Source organism: Hordeum vulgare, chromosome 4H (genome assembly GCF_904849725.1).
Source record: "Hordeum vulgare subsp. vulgare chromosome 4H, MorexV3_pseudomolecules_assembly, whole genome shotgun sequence".
Lineage (NCBI taxonomy): Eukaryota > Viridiplantae > Streptophyta > Magnoliopsida > Poales > Poaceae > Hordeum > Hordeum vulgare.
In genome coordinates this window covers 153477088-153491701 of record NC_058521.1, presented here as the reverse complement: position 1 = coordinate 153491701, position 14614 = coordinate 153477088, and positions in this window count along the sequence as shown.

The following is a 14614-nucleotide window of genomic DNA, read 5'->3' as shown; positions in this document are numbered from 1 at the left end:
TGCCTTTGTTACTAGTTTGCTTAGATTTTATTTTGGCATAAAAGTGGACAAGAGTAATCATTTGGAAATATATTTTTGCTCTAAATTTAGCTTCTGGAAACGTAACTTCTCATGAGTTCTTAGAAGCCTCGATGATCTTCTTTAGTAGATTCATGAGCTAACTTAAGAGTGTTTAGTTCTTTAGTTAGGCTCTCAATCTCCTTCTTATCATCATCACATGACTTATCTTGACTAGCATGATTATTATCAAGTTCATTTTGACTAACATCACTAGTTTTATCAAAGAGCAAGTCATCATCTCGAAGTAAGTCATCCTCGTCACAATTAAAGTCAATGTATTCTGGGTGTGATACCTCTGGGACTTTAGCCATGAATCAACTTCCAATTCCTTCATTTGGTGAATTAAATAAATCATAGGAGTTGGAGGAAACAAGTGCTAGTCCAGAAACACCTTCATCTTGACTATAATCAGAGTTGGAGTGGTAACTTCACTCGGATTTGTTGTCGAATTAGAAGCTGGATACCCATTGACCAACATGAGCTTGATGTCTTCTTTCAGTGTAGCTCTTGGTGTACTTGTCCCTTTTCTCCGAGTCCTTGCTTCTCTGGGAGGATTTTTGTTCATAGTGATCTTCTCTACTCCTTCTCTCTCTTCGAGGTGACTCATCTCTTGAGCTTGTTCTTCTAGGCGACTCTTCTATTCTCTTGGAGGGGGCATGCACTCATCGGAAAAGTGTCCCAGACTTCCACAATTGTAAAAATTTTGGTCATGACTAGAAGAACGCTTCTCTTTGTATCTTGAGTTGGAGCCTCTCTCTTTGCCTCTATTCTTGTAGAATTTGTTGAATTTCTTGACCATGAGACTTACCTCTTCATCGGTAACAAGGTTATCACTTGAGGTAGCGGGATTGTCACTTGTGGTCTTATAAGTTCCGCTTGACTTGTTATGAAGGTCTTCTTTGTCCTTGAGTGACATCTCATGAGCAACAATCCTTCCAATGACTTTCGTAGGCGTTACATCTTTGTAGTTTGGCATCATTTGGATCAATGTGCACATGGTGTCATACTTTCCAACCAAGGCTCTAAGGATCTTCTTGATGATGAATTTTTCACTCATCTCTTCACTTCCTAAGCCGATAATCTCATTTGTGATCAGAGCAAGCCGAGAGTACATTTCCGTGACTCCTTCCTCATCCTTCATCTTGAACTTATCAAGTTGACTTTGAAGCGCATCCAACTTAGATTCCCTGATAGATTCGGTTCCTTCGTCAATATCAACCAAAGTATCCCAAATTTGCTTTGCATTCTCAAGACTACTTATCTTGTTGAACTCTTCCCGGCATATGCAGTTGAATAGAATGTCGTATGCTTGAGTGTTGTATTGCAACATCTTCAATCCTTTCGCAATCACTTCACGATCTGGTTCCTTTCTGTAAGTGCATTTAGTGCCCCTTAGTGATTTTGGTGGTTTGAAGACTATAGGTTAAGAGACTGATATGCTTGTAAGTGTACACAGGCTCTATAAGTCGCTCGGGAATTTGAGTTATTCGATGAATATCGACCCCCGAAAATGTAAGTCTTCGGGTGAAGACTTTGGTCTTTCCATGAAGACGTTGATCATGAAGAAATTGATATTCCTCATGAAGATATTGAAGATGAGGAATTCGGTGTGTCCCGAAGAAAATACACTGAAGACTTTGAAGCTTGAAGATTTACTCTTTTTGTTTCATTTTCTTTATACTTGAGCCATAGGAACACCGTACTGTTAAAGGGGGTCGAGGTAAAACTATGGAACGAATTTCCACATGATGCTCAACCCAATCCTACATCTACCAAATCCTCAAAGTGAGGAACATGAGAGACATGAGGACTTTCACAGTTGAAAGTTTGATCGTTGGCGCACCACGCGCCACCTGTCCCAGATCGTATCCACCCAACGGTCATATTATTAAAAGGCATTCATGTTAAATCATGTCGGGATGCTCCCAGGCTATAAATAGCCGCCCCCACAACCACTAGCCGGTTGGCTGCTCCGAGAGAAACTAACACTTGTCATTTAGAGCAACCCAAATTCCTCAAAGTCTTTGAGCGAAATCATCAAGTGAGGAAATACACCAAACACCCAAACCCAAACCAAAACCCAAGTGATTGAGCATCACTGAAGAAGTTATTCCTCTATGGAACCGACACTTGTTACCTTTGAGGAATATGCATACTCCAGACGGCTAGGCGTCATGGTCTAGAGCATCCAACAGTCAATTGTGGATCTCCGGGTGACCAAGTTTGTGAAGGTTTGGAAGTCTGCCCTGAAGACTTAGCACGAGTGTTGGGTGAGGACTGTGTGTCCTTAGCTCAAGGAGAATACGGTAGGGACTATGTGTCCCAGGACTTTGTGCCCTTTCGTTTCAATACCAAGCCGCTCGAAACGAGACGTGCAACTGTCACAACAGTTGGCACTGGGTCATCAACAACTGTTTTATCGAGCTACTAGTTCTATTTCCTCAACACTCTGATTTCATCAATTGCATGTTGAAGACTTTCATCTCTACTGTTTGAAGAATTTTACTGAAGACTCTTTCTGAATTCCTCACCTCAAATTCTTCACCTGAGTTATTCTTCACCTACTCATTCTGTACTTGTGACCAGTGCAAACTGATTCTCTAAAATCACGTTGAGTACTTTGTTGTAGACATTTTTGCACTTCTGACTTAGTACTATTTCTACTGCCCTCAGTTCATGACTGAGGACTTTCCTCACTAGGAATTTCCTGAGTGACGAAATTGTAAAAATCGCCTATTCACCCCCCTCTAGTCGATATAACGCATTTTCAATTGGTATGAGATCAAGGTACTCCCTTGTTCTGTGTGATTTTGGTTTAACAGCCTGGAGTTTTAGTTATGTCGACCGTAGGTATGATCAAGGTTACTGCAGGATCTCCTACCTTCGAAGGAAAAGACTTCCCTACTGGAAGACCAAGATGCAAATTCATCTTCAAGCAATTGAGAACGATCTTTGCTATATTGTTGAAAATGGTATTCCCTCCATCACTGCTACTATCTTTGCTGCTGATGTGAAGAAGTTCAAGCTACTTGACTCACAAGCGAAGAATGTCATCTGTGGCCACCTGAGCAAAGGTCAGTATGGCAGAGTTAGTGCTTTGGGCACAACTAAGCTTATCTAGGATAGGCTGTCCAAAGTCAATGAGGGAGTCTCAACACAGCGCAATCTCTTCAATCGTTTCAAGAGGCTTGACAATGAAAGCTGCCAAGATACCTTTGATCGCCTCACTGACATCTCAAATGAATTGCAAGCTCTGGGAACTAGAGACATCACTGACCATGAAGTTGTGAAGAAACTACTACGATCTCTTGATCCATCATTTGACACTATGGTTCTGATGATCCAAGAACGAAGAGACTACAAGATGCTTGATCCTGCTGATATACTTGAGAGACTCAATACTCATGAATTCCAACAAGGAAGAAAAGAGAGATTTGTATGTATGGACCAAGCTATTCAAGACCTCGTGCGCTGAAGGCTAAGGTTGTTTCCTCATTCGAAGAAGAAGATTCAGATTGTAGTCTTGGTGACCCTGAAGAACTTGGATAGGAACTTGCAATGCTCGTGAGAAAATTCCAAAAGTTCACAAAGTGTGGCCAGTTCGGAAGATCTTCAAGAAAATATGTGAGGAAATCAGAATCCTATCTGAAGACTACAAGAAAAGAACCTGCCACAAATGCAAGAAATATGGTCACTACAGTGGTGATTGTCCTAGCTGGGTGAAAGATTCAAAGAAGAAGAAATACAAGGATGGAAGTTCTGATGACTCAAAGAAAAAGAAGAAATCTTCAAAATCCTCATATTCAAAGTCCTCATCGCACAACAAGACCAGTTTCAGAAAGGATCTGACACTCATTGGCAAGGAAATTGATTCTCAAGAAGAATCTGAGGAATGTGACGAAGAGGAAGGTTCTGAAGTGGAGTCATAATCTCGTGTGGCAAGCCTTGCACTTGCTACCACATTTGCCAGCAAGTCGAATTTTCAACCTTGAAGAAAATGACAACACCAACTACACTGATGAATATGCTGGTGACTTCACTCCAACCTATTGCTTCATGGCAAAAGGTTCAAAGGTACCAAATCACACTTCCTCCTCTAATTCTAGTGACTGTGAACCTAATGATTATTAAAAAAACCAGTTACTATAAACTTGCCAACATTGCCACTAAGCAACAAAGTGCTATTGAAAAGCTTCAGAAACTTCTAGATAAAAGCGATGATCTGTTGAATGATGAAATGAATCATACTCAAGTCCTCACTAAAGATGTTCAAAGTCTTCAGTCTAGATTTGATAGTCTTCAAGATCACTATGGCACACTCTTGGCTGATCATGAGAAACTTTCCTATGAATTTCTTCAAATAAAGCTTGATCTTAAGAAGTTAAGAATGTCTCATGATGATCTTCAAATGGAAAATGATTCATTGCTTGCTCAACAGATCAATACCGCTGAGGTAGAATTCATTCCACCATGTCTAAAGTGCTTCGAGCGTGAAACTGCTAATTCTTCACCTGAATCATCAAATGCTTCTATCGCTACAAATTCTTCAACTGTTACTGTGGTATCAAAATCTTCACTTGAGGAAACCACAAATGCTCCTGGCGAAGGATTGAAGGAATTGTATGTGGCAGACATATACAAAAGTCTCAAAGGGCATGAAACCCTTTGCAATGTGCTCAAAAAGCATATTCTGAACAGGAACCCGAGGAAAGAGGGCATTGCCTTCGAGAGAAATTTAATGTTGATGGATCATACTGGAAACCTGAGAAGTGCCCCAAAACCTCATGGGTTGCTCCTAAAGGCCCTCCCATTGATCCATCTACTCTAACATGCTTTGCATGTCAAATGCCCTATTCCTGTGATGAGTCATTTGACTCCAACTATAAACTGCTCAAAAATCAATCTGGTGAAGTATTTGCTCGATATGTTGGAACTAACTGCAGGAATGGACCTCCCGTGAGGAAAATCTGGGTTCCCAAAAGTTGCTTGGAAAATCTTCAAGTGAATGTCCTCATGACACCACCAGTGAAGAACCAGAACCCCAGATCAAATTCCTTAGGTGGACCAAAGTCTTCACGAGGATCAAATTCCTCAAATAGTCAAAATTATGCTTGTACTCGCACTAATGCTTCTGATATGCAAGGAAACTACAAGGGACATGAATATGAGCATTATTCCTCAAATCATTATGTTCATAAGTCCTCAAAGAATTTCTGTGTCTATTCATTTGAGTACTCTAACCCCCTACTGTGAAAAGAAGTCCATCAGCTTCAATGCCTCCATTCTCATATGGTGCTCGCAGGATGATGAACTCTTTGCCACCCCTTCATATGTGGGTGGTGAAGAAATCGAACTAATCACTTCTGCAGGGCAGGTCTCCAAGATGAAAGTCATCATATGAAGAATTTTCTCGAGGCCTGAGGAAATTGCTTGATTGGACACAAGCTAAACGACGATGAAATGATCTAACGTTTCACACGTCCTCTAATTTACTGTTTGTGATGAAATTCAAGTCTGATGAAATTGATAGCATATTCTTCAAATCTGAAGCATATGAGATGGTAAGTTGTACTAATTCATCTACAGGATGATAAACCCAAGAACACAGAGTGGGTTCTTGACAGTGGAGGTACAAATCACATGAATGGTGATAAAAGCTTATTGATGAATATACCACTGACTCCATCACCACTGAAGAAAATCACTTATGCTAATAAAGGTAAAAGCAAGGTATTGGGACTTCGTAAAGTGACTATCTCCAAGGACCGGCACATGGACAAAGTCATGCTTGCCGAATCCCTTGGGTTTAACATCATGTCAGTCCCAATGCTTTGTGATCTTGAAATGATTGTCATCTTTGGAAAATATAGATGTGTGGTCATCATGGAATCTAACAAATCCAAAGTCTTCGAAGGCTTTAGGAGAGGAGACTTGTACATTGTTGATTTTTCCACACATCCTCAACCAGCCACATGTTTACTAGCAAAAACCTCAAAAGGTTGGCTATGGCATCAATGACTTGGTCATGCAGGCATGAGGAACTTGCATAGAGAGGCAAATAAGAAGCATGTCATTGGCCTCGAATCTGTCAAATTCCTCAAGGACCATCTTTGCGGTGCTTGTGAGTCTGAAAAAATGACCAGATCCAAACACCCCTTGAAGACTATCATGACTACTACTCGTCCGTTTGAATTGCTTCACATGGATCTGTTTGGACCTACTCGTTATGCTACTCTAACAAATGCAACATCTTTATATGGCTTTGTCATCGTTGATGACTATTCTCGTTATACTTGGGTACACATCAAAGTCTTCAAACAATTTTCCTCAAGGGCCTCAACAAACTTCGACGTCAAGATCCAACACATCAGGAGTGATAATGGGACAAAATTCAAAAATACTCGTCTTGATGATTATCTTGATGAACTTGGTATTACTCATGAATTGCCTGCCCCTTATACTCCTCAACAGAGCGGCGTCGTTGAATGCAAGAACAGGACTCTGGTTGAAATGGCATGGACTATGCTTGAAGAATATCAAACTCATCATCGCTTTTGGCCTGAAGCAACCAACACTGATTGTGACATCATCAACACGATATATCTTCATAAATTCCTCAAGAAAACCTCATATGAACTCCTTAGTGACAAGAAACCCAATGTAAGTTATTTCAAAATCTTTGGTGCAAGATGCTGGATTAGAGATCCTCACCATAGCTCAAATTTTTCACCTAAAGCACGTGAGGGTTTTATGCTTGGTTACGGAAAAGACTCGCACACCTACAGAGTCTTCAACAGCTATAACAACAAGGTTGTTGAAACTATAGGTGTGCGGTTCGATGAAACTAATGGCTCGCAAAGAGAGCAACTGCCTCATGTGCCAAATAAATTGACTCCTGAGGAAGCTATTAAGCACAAGGCTACTGAAGGTATCATTCCTACTGAGGAACAACCCCTTGTTGAAGAAGTCGTCCCCAACACTGATGAAACTCAAGTAGGTGCACCTCAAGAAAATGCTACAGATCAAATTCCTTAGCCCAACCAAAGTCTTCAACCAGCTCATCCAAGGATTGCAAATGAAGTGGAACTTGAAAAAAATCCTCGATGACATCAATGCGCCAGGTCCTCTCACTCGCTCAAAAGCTTCACATTTAGTTAACTTTTGTGGGCATTCCTATTTTGTGTCTATCACAGAACCCTCAAAAGTTGTTGAAGCCTTCATGGAACCTGAGTGGATTGAAGCCATGCAAGATGAACTTCTTTAGTTCAAGCTAAATGACGTATGGGAACTCGTAAAAAGACCAGATCATCGCAAACACAATATCATCGGCACCAAGTGGATCTACCGAAACAAGCAATATGAGGATGGTCAGGTTGTGAGGAACAAGGCATGGCTTGTAGCCCAAGGCTACACACAGGTTGAAGGAATTGACTTTGATGAAACCTTTGCACCTGTTGCTAGACTTGAAGCTATTCGAATATTACTTGCTTATGCTAACCATCACAATATTACTCTATATCAAATTGATGTGAAAAGTGCATTCCTCAATGCTAAGCTTGAGGAAGAAGTATATGTTGCTCAGCCCCCGGGTTTTGAAGACCCGAAGCATCCCGACAAAGTCTTCAGACTCAAAAAGGCACTCTATGGCCTCAAGCAAGCCCCTCGGGCGTGGTATGATACATTGAAGGAATTCCTCATGAAGAAAGGCTTCACACCCAATTCACTTGATCCTACTCTTTTCACAAAATCCTATGACAATGAACTATTCATGTGCCAAATATATGTCGACGACATTAGTTTTGGTTGACTGACAAACGTTATAGTGATGAATTTGCCTACATGATGGGTGAGGAATATGAAATGTCCATGATGGGGGAGCTGAAATTCTTCTTAGGTCTGCAAATTCGTCGACAACGCAATGGCATCTTCATTTGTCAGGAGAAATACCTCAAGGATGTTCTGAGGAAATTCGGCATGCATGAATGCAAGAGCGTCATGATACCTATGCCTACCAACGGCCACCTTTGCACTATTGAAAATGGTATAGGTTTCGATCAATGGGTATATTGTTCTATGATTAGCTCTTTGTTGTACCTATGTGCATCTAGGCCAGACATTATGCTTAGTGTTTGCATGTGTGCACGTTTTCAAGCAAAACCGAAGGAATCACACCATAAGGTTGTGAAACATATTCTTCGATATTTAGCTCACACACCAACACTAGGTTTATGGTACCACAAGGGCTCAAATCTTCACCTTGTTGGATATTCTGATTCTAATTATGTTGGTGACCGTGTGGATCGTAAGTCGACATCAGGCACATGTCATTTCCTGAGACGATCCTTAGTCTGCTGGTCCTCAAAGAAGCAGAACTGCGTATCAGTCTCCACTGCTGAAGCTGAATACATTGCTGATGGATCTTGTTGTGCTCAACTGCTATGGATGAAGCAAACCCTTAGAGATTACGGCATCAACATGAATAATGTGCCCCTCTACTGCGACAATGAGAGTGCAATCACGATCACCTATAACCCAGTACAACACTCGAAGACCAATCACATCCAGATCCGTCATCATTTTCTTCGTGATCATGTACTCAAGGGCAATATCATCATCGACCATGTGAAGACTGATGGCCAGCTAGCACACATCTTCACAAAGCCCTTGGATGAGAGAAGGTTTTGCAAGTTGCGGTGTGAGCTAAATATCCTAGAGTCTTCAAATGTTTTATAAACATGCACGCATCCTAACAATTATGCAAAATTGATGACTTATATGTGCAACACACGAAGTAACGATTTTCTTCAATCAATGAAGAATATCACTCTAAGTGTGAAGAAATTAATGAAGAATTTGGTTCTCGGGGCCCTACGACAATTGTACGCGGTGCCTGAAATCATCATTCTTATATGGTGAGTCACACCGCCACCAAACTTTGATATTCTTCAAATTGGAAATTATTCAAATCTGAGACTTTTCACAAAATCCTCAAAAAAATTCAAAGTCTTCAAAATTTTCAAATTCTTGAAAAAAAATGTGTGATGATCTTCATTGATTATATATTATATATTGAGCTTTCAATGTCCTCAACGACATTCACTTATTCCTAAGTCTTTAATTTGGTATTTCTTCTAAGTGAATGTGATCAGACCCATCTCCCCTCTATGCTAAGTTCAACCCAGTCTATTCTCAATTTTTCATATGCATTTTATTTGACACTCATTCAAAGTCCTCATTGAATCCTTGTCAGCTGAAGACTTTGAAACAAAGTCCTCAAAATTCAAAAAAATATATTTAAACGCTACCACTGTAACTACACCCACTACTCACGATAGGATAACCACGATCTCCACCACTTCGATCGTGGGTAGCACGTGTCAAGCGGAAATGAAAGGGCAAGGGAAGTTTCATCCAAAGTTTAGCTTCAGACAATTTTCACCTGAGCTATAAATAGCCCCTTACCCTCTTCAGTCAAAAACTCTTTTCTCCCTCTCGACTCCTCTGCTCGAGCTAAAAAACCTAGCGCCACCGCTAGCATCCTCGTCGCGAGTGAGGAACAACTTCACTGCCTCGACCTGTCGTCGCTGGACTCATGCCGAGTGCGGATCATCTTCCTCCACCGCCCCCATAGTTGTCTTTAGTCGCCAAGTTAGGGCACTGAAGATCTGAGCCGAAGAACTTATGTTTTTCACTTCCCCAGTTCATCGATATATTCATACAGGGTAATTAAAATCCTATTTTACTGTCCCTATTTGATCCATTTATTCTCTTTGGATTCATGAAATCAGCTTTTCCTCATAAAATCTCTCAGCTGTGCACACCCATGTCTAGAACACTTGATGAATTTTACTAAGCCCCTAAATTCTTCACGGGATTCCTCAATTGTGTAAATTTTCGAATCTGCACAACTCTGGAACCCAAGATCAGAATGCTTAGTCAAATTCTTCAACACACTGGTCAAATACCTCCACTTAAGTAATTTTCCAATTTCCTCAAATCTGAGAACGCATATGACCTCTCCAAATCCTTCGCACCTATTCTTTGTTCACAGGTACAAAATGTGAGCTGATGAATCACTAGGTTCTCATCAACTTAATACATCTGCAACATTTCTCGAAGAAACCTGTGTCCTCAGATTCCTCAAGAATACAAATTCCTTAGCAAAATCCTCAGCTCAAGAAAATGGAGGAAGACAGAAAATAGAAGGGTGGAAAGAAACTTGAACAAAACACTGCTTTTGAAATCCCACAGGAGATATATGTTGAGTACTGCATGCCTGATGAAGAAATCATGGAAAAGAGACCATGGCAAAACGCAAGATCAGGCTTCAAAAGATTGAGCGCAGATGGGCAAAGGAGTGGAAGGAATACAGGTATGTCACTCCAAAGTATGCCAAGAAGTTTGCCCTCAAACCTCCTTGCAAAAGATTTCCACAAGGAGACTAACAAACAACACATCCCTCAAGCGTAGCCACAATTGAAGACTATCCTGATGAAAAAGACAAGTATTTGTCTAAGCTGCAGAAAAAGGAAAAAAGTTGTTGTAACACAGTTTAATGAGGATTCTGCTACTGTAGCTGCTGCTGCCACTTCTTCTGCTGCTGAGGCTTGTCCTACAGAACAACATCAGAAGAAGGTGATGATGAAGAAACTAGGTATCAAGACAAAACCCTCAACAACACTGTCAAAAGAGCAAATTCCACAGAAAGAAGAAACTACGGCTGCCAAGTCCTCAACTGCATCAAAGTCTTCACCTCCTCTGCAATCACAGCTCAGGTAGCATCAAATAGGAAATCCAAATTCCTGAGTACCATCTGCCTCAGGTTCAGCTCTCAAATCTTCACCTGGCATAATGAAGACAAAGATGACTGCTGGAAGAGGAACAAAGCCAAGCCCAAGCAAGGTTGTCAACATCCCTTTTGCATAACAAGGAAGTGAGGAATATGATGGTGAAACTCTTCAAGCCATCATTAGAAACAAACAAGAAAGGGTTGCACAAGCTACTGGCAACACTATTCCCCTCACACTGGATCCGAAAGTTGTGTTGAACTTCATCGACCTTTGTTATGAGGATCCAAACACACCAATTGATGATTTGAAGCTTCCACCTGGACTCAGTCACATGGTTAGTTCATTCATCAAGGAAGCAAAATGGAAGGATCAGCAAGCCAAACAAGCTCGGGCTACAAAGGTTAAAAAGTAGAAGTACTGTAGCGACCCGACTCAAGACGAGTCAAGCCTCTGTGTATCTGTGCCATCCCTGGATCAGTATGCTGGCACACACAGTACATCAATGTATATATCAAAGTGCAGTCACATGTAAATAGCATAAAACTGATATATATACCTTAAATATCTCAGCGGAAGCAGTCAAGGGAGTGGAGTCCCAATAAACACCAACGGCAAGTTGAGTGTAGAACCCTGAATCGTACTCTTACTCATCGAAGAAAAATATCTGCAACATAAGACGTTGCAGCCGTGTAGGTCAGCATATTGAATATGCCGGCAAGTCACATAAGAGAGGGGTGAAAAGTAATCATCTATACTATATGCATATATGGCAGGTGGGGCTATAAGATTTTTGCGAAAAGCAAGTTTTCTCCTACATCAAGAGAGGGCTAAAAGCAAAATGTTACTACGATGTTGGTTGTTAATGAGATGGTTCCGCCAACCAGTTCTCATACCCAAGTTATCAATATTACCCTCATCAAATATATAATGGTGTTGAGAAGTCCAGATAACTTCAGTTCCTTTGGCTCAAGTTGTCCATGACCGTGGACACGGCTAATCGATTAGGTTTGAGTACTCTGCAGAGTTTTGCACACGTTCCCCACAAGATTTGATCGCCTCCGAGTATGTCCTCGCACTTCAGGGTGTTTGAAGACCGGATGATCAAAACATGGTCTTTCAACGGGTCCCTCTGAATCCCTGTCGGTGCCCATCCATTCCTACCGTTCGTCTACATCTGCTAGCACCGCCTGTCCAGAGTCGCCGCGTTGTCCAACCAAGCCAGAGCCCATAATGACTTGTGGCTGTGCAGGTAAGCCTTGGGTCTTGAAAATATCCGTCTGTCTCTTTGAGCCTGGGTGAAGCTTTCCGCAGGATGACATGGCCTCTCCAGCATCCCGGGCATCCACTGGGTTTTCCAGGGAGCCGATCAACCGTCCTTCACCCAGTGTTGCATTGCGTCCGAGGTCTTGAAAATCTTGTCTTAGTCCGGTCTTGATTATTATATCAACCTCGCATCACTCGTGGTATACACTCAACCGATAACCCGTCTACACAAGCATAGCATTAAGAAATTGTCGTCCCGGGGCCAAGTATAGGGGTTGTTGTGTGCCTACCATATGATACTACAATCTATACTAAAATTTCCAAGTACCTACTCAGCATGCAATTGGGCATAGGATGGTAGAACTACGATGCATAAAACATAGGTGATAGTATGATCAAAGTGACTTGCCTGGTGATGTTGACGAAGAAGAATTTCTCGAGAAAATAACTTGATAGACTACTCGTCACTCTCCGATGAAATCTATATAACAAACATATCATTCACATAAGCACTCATACTAGCAATCATTCTAGCAATCAAAACAAAAGAGAGAGCGAATAGGAATCCGAAGAAAACTTCAAATAAGACTAGAGAGTCTTCTACTACGTCAAACACTAAATAGTTTTTGTCTAATAGAAAATAATAACAAGGAACTAAGATATAAATCTAACTAAGATAAAATAAAGTATTTTTCACAAAACTTTTTGAAAATATTCCCAAACGGGATTTGAAATAGTGTAGAAACCAATCGCAAGTTACTAAGGAACTAGAATTGATTTCATGATAACAAATAGAAAAAAATAAAAAATTGTTGCAAAACTACTGTTAACTAACTTAAAACCAAATATAAACTTTCTCAAATAGAAAATAAACTAATTTAAAAACAAATATAGAAAAAGAAATAGCTACAATCCTAAAAGAACTCAAACAGAGTCTGTTTTGGTAAAAAAACCCAATTAAAAATATTTTAAAACAATTGAAACTTAAACTACTGAAAGATATGATCAATAGGAAGCAGCAACAAAAAGAATCAAATTAAAGGCTATTTTTAAACTCCCGGAATAAGCAAAACAAGCTTTAATTCAAATATGATCTAACTCAGTTTTGATAAATCCAAACATAGACAAAATATATATCTACAGAAACTGCATAAAATTGGTTATCCAACGCAAAAAGAATCACCTAATTCGGAGTTATAGACTAATAGATATGAATTTTCTAAGATTGCAATTTTCTCAAAAAACTATAATACGGGATTTCGTGAATCTCACCGGAGTTAGTCGCCGGAGTTGGAGAAGACGACGGGAAGGTGGCTCTGGTGGCCGGCCGAGGCAGCGGAGGGGTCCAGGCGGGGGAGGAGGGCTCCGGCCGAAGGTTGGTGGTGCCGGCGGGGCGTGGGGCGACGGGAGGAGGCAGCAGGACCTCCATTGAGTTCCTGTTGAAGATGAACTCCGGCGAGGCGGGGGCTGCGGCTAGAGGCGAGGAGAGGTATGGTTCTTGGGGAAAATGGATAGAGGAGGGTGTGGGGGTTCTTATAGGGGTGACGGGAGGTGCTGGGAGGGAAAGAGCTTCGCGAATCCCGGAGGTGGGGATTCTCCTCTCCATGGAAGGAAAGGTTCTCTCAAGTGGAGAAGAGATAGAGGAAGAAGATGATCTTCTTGGGCCAAATTTGGAAAGTGCTTAATTGGGCCAGCTCCTATTTCGTAATAAAAGTGATTCTATTCCTATTTTCAAAACTAGGAAACTAAAACGTTAAAAAGGAAATCAAATCAATTCGGAATAAAGAGTTTTTATATACTAAAATTATCAGAAAAATAAAATATAGATGATGGGCATTTTTCCACGGCAAAAATAAAAACTTCAGAAAAAATTATTTTCACAAAATTGCCTAAAAGGTTTATTTTCTTTTGCAAATAATTTTCAAATGACCCTCTAAGTTTTAGGGTTCAAACAACATTCAAAATGCCCGTGGGTTTGAGGGTCATGTTCCTCCTCTCTTTTTTGTTTGACAGAAAGTATTTCCCGGCATTTCTTGCATGAAGAAAACAAATAAAAATGCAAGAGAATTCAAATGCAAATATCTCCGTTCAAATTCTTTATAGTTGAAGAAGTCATGTCATCTTCTCTCGTTGCTTTTAAAAGATTGAATTTGAATTCACCGGAGAAGGGGAAAGTCATTTTATTCCCTCTCATTCAAAAGTTTCGAAGATTTTCAAATTTCACACAAGTTTAAATCACTCAGCAAACAAACAAACAATCTAATAATAATTATATTAACATTCCAAAAATTATAATTTTGGGATGTTACAAGTACTTGAAGCAAAACATCCTTAACCTGACGCCTGAAAAACTTGTTTCTACTCACGCACAGCTAAAAACCCTCACTAACACATACACAAGTCTTCATGCAGACCGAAAGGGTGTCAAAGTGAGGTTTGTGAAAGCCGCAACTAAAGCAATTGATGAATACAACAGCAGGGTTGCAGGCCCAAAGCAACCA